Raw genomic sequence first — 9,028 nt, 5'->3', positions numbered from 1 at the left:
CCTCCAACCAGATTCATTGAACATAATCAAATTCTGTGTACAAAGTGACCTGAGCCTGCTGCTTCAAAACAGGAGCGTTTCTTACTAATATTTTAATAAGTCAGTCCGTTGAGTGTCAAAAAGCAGCTTACTTTATAATTAATAGAAAAGTACCCAATGCACACTAGATAAATGGCTTCACTTCTGGAACTTTCACAGTTCTCTACAAGATAATTAGTACAGGTAGGATCGACCCCCTATGACAGGCTGCTGGAGAAATGATGTGAGCTATCAAGAGGCCACTTTTGTGCACTGGCACTGTGATGCCATCATATTTCTGGTTGCTAATATTCCCGTTATCTGATTCAACAGACACCACAGGAAAGTTAGTGGGGTCTGAGGTTAGTTCAGCAGCTTGCTGGGCTAGAGCAGGTATCCCCCCCGCCCAGTGTGCTTCACACTTGATGGGGTCCCACAACAACCCAGATTAGGTCCCTGTGAATCTGTGTGCAGGACTCCAACAATAGATGGGTTCTTCATCATGTCCTCCAAATGCTGCTTCAAGGTCACCTCTATCCTGCTCACTGTTCGCCCAGCCCTGGATCCCACAATGCATCATGTCCTTCTCCACCCCAGGCCTGGAGAGCATCTCACTCACTCACTCACTCACATGGAAAACTTCCTTTTAAAGCTCTTTACCTGTGGGTCCCTCTTATGTGTATATGTGTACACACACACACACACCACACACACACACACACATACTCACACACACACAGACTATATATATGAATATGTAAATTCTTTTGTTTTCCTTATGGCATGCACTTAGCAAAGTGCTCCAAGACTTTCTATGTCTTTGTGCAGGTTACTGATCATTTTCAAACTAGTCAAGGTTCCTTTGGTTATATTTTAGAGAAACTAAATTCAGATTACTTTAAGCAAATAGAGAAGATTTCATAGCTCAAATAATTCACCAGCACAGTGGTGATGATATTCTTAGTTATCCCTCAGTGGTTCTCAACAGAGGATGGTTTTGCCCCTCTTCATCCCACTCCCCGGGAGAACTTTGACAACATCCTGTCACAACTGCAGAAAAGTGGGTGCTTCTGGCATCTAGTGCTGTGTAGATGTTACCACAAGAGAGTCCCCTTCCCCAATGAGGAAATACTTGGTCCAAAATGTCAGCTGTGCCAGAATTTTAAAACTCTGATTATAATTAGGTCTAAACTCTCAAAGTCATTAGGAGTTCTTTGGTATTCCTCTCTCATGTCTTCGGTCAAAGCTGGATTTTATTTTTGAATAGTGGGAAACATGGCTGCTGTCTACATGAGATCAACTTATATCTAGCTCTATGACCTAATAGAAGAAAAGTCTTCCTCGCCAGTTTCAGTGAGAAAAATACCAGCGAGTTCATTTGATTGGTCCAAGTTTGACCATGTGATCATTACAAAATCAATCCCTGTAGATGTTACAACGATCCTGGCATAGACCATGTACTCATCTTTGGGGTGAGGGGAGCAAAACTGTATCAGACAAATGCAACATTTATCATGCTTGGAATTCCCTCTCTTATTTTAAAATAGAAACAATAATTTATCTCAATAAATATTGTGAGGCTTATTCTTAATGCATGTAAAAAGTGTGACAGAACATTTGAAAAATGGGACATGTTTAATGGTAGATATTATGATTGGCAGATATACTTTTGAAATATTTTTATTGTGATAACACCACTTAACATGAGATCTACCCTCTTAACACATTTTTAAGCACACGATAAGGTAGTGTTACTATAGGCACAGCGTTGTATAGCAGATCTCGAGAATTTATTCATTTGGTGTGACTGAGATTTGATGTCCTTTGAACAGCAACTCCCCATTTCACTCTTCCCTTAACTCTGGTAACCGCCATTTTATTCTCTGTTTCTAAAAGCATGACTATTTTATTTTATTTTTTATAAGGTTTTATTTATTTATTTGACAAAGAGAGAGAGACAGCAAGAGAGGGAACACAAGCAGTGGAAGTGGGAGAGAGAGAAGCAGGCTTCTTGCTGAGCAGGGAACCCGAAGCTGGGCTCGATCCTAGGACTCTGGGATCATGACCTGAACCAGAAGCAGATATTAAACGACTAAGCCCCCCAGACCCCTCTATAGCATAACTTTTTTAAAGACCTTATATAAGTAGACTCATATAGTATTTGTTTTTCTCTGTCTGGCTTATTTCACTTAGCAAAATATCTTCCAAGTTCATCCTTCTTATCATGGTTTCCTTTGTTTTTAAGACTGAATAATATTTTACCTGTGTATATACCACATTTTCTTCATCTGTTTATCTGCCAATGAACATTAGGTTGTGTCTATATCTTAGCTATCTTGAATAACAGCCGCAATGATCATCAGAGTGCATAGGTTTCTTCTAGATCCTGATTTCAGGGTATTTTGGGTATATGCCCAAAACAGGATTACTGGATCATATGCTAATTCTATTTTTTTTTTTTAAAGATTTTATTTATTTATTTGACAGAGAGAAATCACAAGTAGATGGAGAGGCAGGCAGAGAGAGAGAGAGGGAAGCAGGCTCCCTGCTGAGCAGAGAGCCCGATGCGGGCCTCGATCCCAGGACCCCGAGATCATGACCTGAGCCGAAGGCAGCGGCTTAACCCACTGAGCCACCCAGGCGCCCGCTAATTCTATTTTTTAATTTTGGGGGGCACCTCCACACAGTTTTCCACAGTGGCTATGCCAGTTTGCATTCTGAGCAATAGTGCACAGGGATTCCAAATTCTCCACATCCTCACCAACAGGGGTTGTGTTTGATTTGGTTTTGTTTTGCTTTGAAAAGTCACATTTTAACATAAGTGAAATGACCTCTTGTTTTGGCTTTGACCAGCACTTCTCCAGTGATTAGTTACACACAGCATCTTTTCATATACCTGTTGGCCATTTCTATTTCTCCTTTGGAGAAGTATCTATTTAAACTCTTTGCCCATTTTTTAAGGGTTATTTAATTTTTTTGCTCTTGAGTTGTAGGAGTTTCCTTACATGTTTTGGATATTAATCCTTTATCTAATATATGGTTTGCAAATATCTTCTCTCATTCTGCAGGTTCCCTTTTCATTCTGTTGATTGTTTCCTTCGCTGCACAGACACTTTTCAGTTTAATCAAATCCCACTTGTCTAATTTTGCTTTTGCTGCTTGTGTTTTGGTGTCATATTGATTGGTAGATATTTAATGATTATGCCAATTAAAAGATAAGAAAACAATATAGTCAATCTCTGCAAAAAAAAAAAAAGTATAGTATGCAATCCAGAAATCATAAAACCCATTGTTTTTACTTCATTTTGATTTTGTTTTTCAAATATCAGCAACTGGACCTTTACATTTGCTTGCTAACAGAAGTATACCACAAGCTGATAAAATGTATCTGGTAGCTGTGGTCTCAGGAGTCCATTTAAAGTTGTGAAATATACACAGTTTGAATGTTTGGTGTCAAGGCTGCATTTAAATCCTCAGACCAATTAAGTCTAATCATTGAGTGAATAGTAATACTTTTCTTCAACAATGTGAAGGTTAAATTAAAATTTATTTTCAAATTAGAAGGTAACACCTACTAACTGTCAGCCAGTCAAGTAGTTATTGGCGGACTTAGTTCGAAAAAAAATAGAGATTAAAAATACTAACTTGAAGTGAGGCTTTTCTTTTAATGTGAGCATTAAACTTAGATAATGCAAAAACCCTGCTTTTTTAACGCAGGACCATGGCAAACCTAAAAGAGACCTTTCTGAAACTCATAAACATAGCCCAGTAAAAGTTTCAGGCATAGGCAAATTGGAGGTAACTTATGGACTTGGAATCCCAGGAACATCCCATCAGCTATTGTGGAATAACATTAAATCTCACTATTCTTGCTAGCTATATTAAAAATACATAATATTTCTCTTGTTTGATATGAGCTTTTGTGGGGAGCTACAAAACATAAACATAGATAAACACCTGGCTTCAGAGATTTGCATAGGAGAAAAAGAACCTTATAACGGCAGTCGACAAAGAAAACCATTTTATTGGGTATAAAAATTACTGAGTTCAGTATACGCAGGGAACAGTGGATGAGTCATATTCCAAGCTTCCATCCACTGTCCTATAGAAATACTGTACTGAGCTCAAATTTTGCTCACTGGGGGATAGTTGAAGTGAAAGGAGCCATGAAGTGGGCAATATTAATCACTTTCTGATGATCACTAATAGGGAATAGGCTGTTTTATACTCTATTATATTTTTTAATGAAGTCATGCAACAAATTATAAAGCATGATGCAACAGTACTGAGGATTCTACCACCCCACCTCATTACCCACAGGGACAAAATCACCTTATGTTGTCCTCTCCAGTTACACCCTCTCCTTGTCCTTGCCCTTGATTCAACATAGTGTTTCCAAGATTTATTAATCTTAATATATGTAGCTTTAATTCAAACAACCTGTGACTTTTTTTTTTTTTAAAGAAAGAGAGTCATTAATATCTCTGTACCAGCTGTCTGTGTACCAGTCTGTGCTAAGCCATTCGACTTTTGTCTAGTTTATTATAAACTTACAATAAGCTTGAGAAATTGATCTTATCTTTCCTATTTTCCGCCCTTGCACATTTGGAAAAAATGAGTTTTATAGAATATAAACAACTTGCTTAGTTGATACGACATCACACCAAGCAACATATCAAGTTGAGAGGTTATTTGGGTGGATAAATATATGCTGTTCTTTTAGTTATAAAATGGACCAAATAAATATTTCTAGTTTTCTAGGAAATGATAGAAATGATCTCACATAGGAGATATTAGGATAATATTATCTATTAGATATCTAATTAGGTATCTAATATTAGACATTAGATAGTACTAGGAATTTCTGTTTCACACACTGAAGTTTCCAGGTTTAAAGAATCAGAAAGAATCTATTGTTTTATGTTTCATATAAGAACTCCACCATATTTTATACACAAAGTAAAGTGGAAAACAGAGGGTATTACTTGACTATTCTACTCTATGAAATATGTGAATTGATTGTTTACATGTAAGTTCATGATCCTGTATATTCAAACCCATAATGAAGGGGCATCATTCACCATTTAAAAATCTGCTTTATTTGGGCACCAGAGTGGCTCGGTGGGTTAAGCCTCTGGTCAGGTCATGATCTCAGGGTCCTGGGATCGAGCCCCGCATCGGGCTCTCTGCTCAGCAGGGAGCCTGCCTCCCTTCCTCTCTCTCTCTGCCTGCCTCTCTGCCTAAAAATCTTTTAAAGATTTTATTTATTTATTTGACAGACAGAGATCACAAGTAGGCAAAAAGGCAGGCAGAGAGAGAGGAGGAAGCAGGCTCCCTGCTGAGCAGAGAGCCTGATGCGGGGCTCGATCCTAGGACCCTGAGATCATGACGTAAGCCGAAGGCAGAGGCTTAACCCACTGAGCCACCAGGCACCCCAATAAATAAAATCTTTTTAAAAATATGCTTTATTTAATACAAAAGAACATAATATACAACTGCTCTTACCCCCAAATATTGCCCATTAATACATTTCAGTCATGACCTCCTGTGTTCATAATAGCCACCTTTTAACAATTCGCATGTCTAAATCATGTAGGATAAAATGTTTTAAAACCAATAAATCCAGTTTAAGAAATGACCACTATGGCAGCAAAATAAATAAAAATGATTAATTCCTCAAAGCTTAAGTTTAAGAGTTTGTAATACAATTTTGTTTTGGTCATGTGATGCTTTCTTCCTACTTTCCCTCTCTTCCTTCCAAAAAGGATGGGTGAGATTTGGGATGAGATTTGGGTACATATACCTACCAACCCATACATTAATAAACGGTTCACTTCTGGCACCATATATGTAGCTCACGGCCACCTGCTTAATTTTCACTATGTCCTCTGTAAATTATCCATTCCCTTTCTAGGTCAAACAAAATGTATTTTCAAAGTATATGTGAAATAACCTTCCTTCATTAAAAAAAAAAAAAGAAAAATTAAAACATTGATTTTTTTGCATTCAGGTCAATACTCACTCTTTTTCTGAAGGAAGTTTTTAAAAAGTCATAGCAATAAGGAGAAAGAGGTCTCGAGTTAGTTCTTCTGTAATGAAACTACACTTAGCCCACTACAATTTTCAAACAACACCCGCGCTATCAGGGTCATCATTACCTGGGGTGCTGGATGTAAATCAAATGATGAACACTAAGATAACGGGAGTCCTCTTCTATCCCTTTGCTCAGTCATCTTCCCTAAGTTATTCTTTGGTGCCTGAAATGCTATTATTTAATATTCTTACTTTTGATCAATGAATAGGTTGTAACTGGCAGCCTCTGGGCCTCAATTCTTGGCAAAAAGCAGCAAAGGGGAACAGAGTTCTTAGCAAAGTGCCTAAACCTATTAAGACTTCTACACAGGGAGAGTAAATTATAATTGTATTTGTTTTGACTAAAAGTATGTTACCTCAAAGGGGAGCCATGTTTCTAAACTTTGGCATGATTGCTATTGTGGACCAGATACTTTTTTGTCTTGGGAGTTTGTTCTAGACCTTGGAGGACGTTAGGAGCATCCCTGGCCTCTACCCACTAGTTACCAGCCCTACCTGCCTCTTGGTAAACTGTGACAGCAAAAAAACAAAAACAAAACAAAAAAACAAAAACAAACACAAAACAAAACAGAAAACAAAACAAAAACCTTTCCAGACATTGCTAACTGTCTGCTGGGGGACACATCACTCCTGGAGGACAGATCACCCTGAGAATCAGTGACATAGTCTGGACAAGGAGCATGGACTGGAAATGCTTCCTCACTAGAACAATAGTGTCTGCTGTATAGCAAGAAATCAGTAAATATTTGTGAAATGAATGAATAATTGAAACATCCAACACAAATGACGCTCCATTCATAAAAGAGAATGCTATCCATCTGTTTCAAAGTGAGAGTTTCAATATGTTTGTTAATGTGGTTGGGTGCTCATGAAATATTAAGTGAATAAATCCAGTTCCAAGGTTTGTCCAATTTATTCCCATTCTGTGATATGAAGAAATATATATCTTGAAATATATGCAAAAATCGTGGCTATGCAAGATGGCAGGATTGCAAACTATTTTCATTTTCTTCTTATGCTTAATTATACTTCATTATGTGCAATATTTTTATAATACAAAGTTTTGTTGTTGGTGTACAGATGATATAGTAAAGAGCAGAGTAAGCCAAACACACCACAGAAAATTCCTTTCTAACTCTAAATTCTGCATAACGAGATTTCTGAGAACTAAAACACACTAGGTGTCTGACCTAAGGGGAATAAACTGTTCTCTAAGAACGTTGCTCTGGATATTGCCTGTTTTTAAAAATCACTATCTGTGTGCCCCGAACTGTCCTGGGTACCATGGAGACCCAGGGAAAAGTTCAGAATCTAATTGGGGAAATAAGACCTAGACACACGATACCATCAAAACAAAATGAAACAATATATAATGAGATGTTAAACTGTGTGCTGTGAACACTGCTTCAGGACTTCATGGAGAAGAGGTCTCCAAGAATTAGTACATTGGAGAAGATGGGACTTCAGTTGAGTTATCAAGGATAAGTAGACTCGGATAAAAGGAGGAGGGGAAAGAGGATGCCAGTGTGGGGAGAAGAGGCAAATACTTTGAGTAAGAGCACAAAGAGAAAAAGCAAGTGCAGGTAGAAGGCATCAAAGATGCTGATTCCATGGAGACGAGAGGTGTAAGGACCACCTACCAACAGGGACGCAACTGGTATCTTGGGTGTGACAATGCTCTGTTAAGGAGAAATGTTCCAAACATTACCAGAGCTTTGTGTATCTTTGGCCCCTATCACCAGTGGCAGAAGCATCCATTCTCAGCAAAGGTAACTGTACACAGGCCATAGACACACATTGAGACATTGGGCCCCAGCAATTTTTACCCATTTGTTCTGTTTCTCCATGACCTCCCAAAACACCCAGCCATTATAACCAGGAACTACATACATCTTCTCAAGTGCTCCCTAGAGGGGGTTATTGCCCCCGCTGAGAACTGCCACGGGTCTATGATCTGTCTTCAGATGTTTTGGGCTGTGTGTTCCCTCCACTTCCTACAATTTCATGTGCTTTCTACAAAAGTTGTGAGCCTCACTGTGGGAGAGCAGACTCTTCAGTCAAATACACAGGATTGGGATTTAGGCTGCCCCATCTGCTGACTCTGTAATTTCAAGCAAATTACTCTACTCTACTCTGTTCTCTGTTTTCTCCTATGTAAGCCAGGGCTAGTAGGAATGAGTGTGTTATGGGTAGCACTATGTTCCCCAAAAAGAATGTGTTGAAGTCCTAATCCTTAGAAGAAGTGACCTCTGAGTCAAGACCTGGTGAGGAGAAACCAACAATGCTAATATCAGGAAGCCATCTGTAGTGGGCAGAGAAACAGCTAGTGTAGGGGGGGAAGAGCTTGGGACTTAGGAGGATGAATAGAAGTCCCCCGTGACTTATGACCAGGGAGCATATGGTGGGCTAGCATGCAGCTAATTCAGAGTTAGTGAGGAGTCAGTTTATGGAAGGCCTGGGGTGGGGTGGGTCACACTTGACATTGATTGAAATAATTCTTCATGTAACAAAAGGCATTTGGATGATTTTCAGGTAAAGAAAAGGAAAAGTAAGAGAGCTTAAGGAGAGGGGGGAGAAATCAAGATTCCAAGGAAAGGACTCCTTTCTAGGGAGATTTAACCTTACACATTGTTATCATTTTTCAAACAATTCAGTTGCCTGCATGGATCTAACATACGTCATCGTTGGAGTTTGTGAACCACAGTGGTTAAGAGCAAAGGATCTGGAATCCAAGGACCAGGTAGTAACCTCCGCCCTATCATGTCATGGAGCGTGGCCTTGGCAAGTTATATTTAGGCTTCAGTCTCTAAAATAAGAAATGCCTAAGATAGGCCATTATCTCCTAGCCTCAAACCTAACAAACACATTAAATGTTAGTGATTTTTATGAACTCCCACCGTCATCCTCAACCTATACA

The 9,028-nt window shown here is 38.8% G+C and overlaps 1 pseudogene; it reads right to left on the bottom strand.

Moving 5' to 3' along the window:
* Nucleotides 1-202: 202 nt before the first annotated feature.
* On the bottom strand, nt 203-8,793 carry LOC122915853 (annotated as a pseudogene).
* Between the last annotated feature and the right edge of the window lie 235 nt (nt 8,794-9,028).

This window comes from Neovison vison, chromosome 8, assembly GCF_020171115.1.
Source record: "Neovison vison isolate M4711 chromosome 8, ASM_NN_V1, whole genome shotgun sequence".
Taxonomy (NCBI): domain Eukaryota; kingdom Metazoa; phylum Chordata; class Mammalia; order Carnivora; family Mustelidae; genus Neogale; species Neogale vison.
The sequence above is the reverse complement of the archived record's forward strand: the minus strand, read 5'-3'. Positions and strand labels throughout refer to the sequence as shown.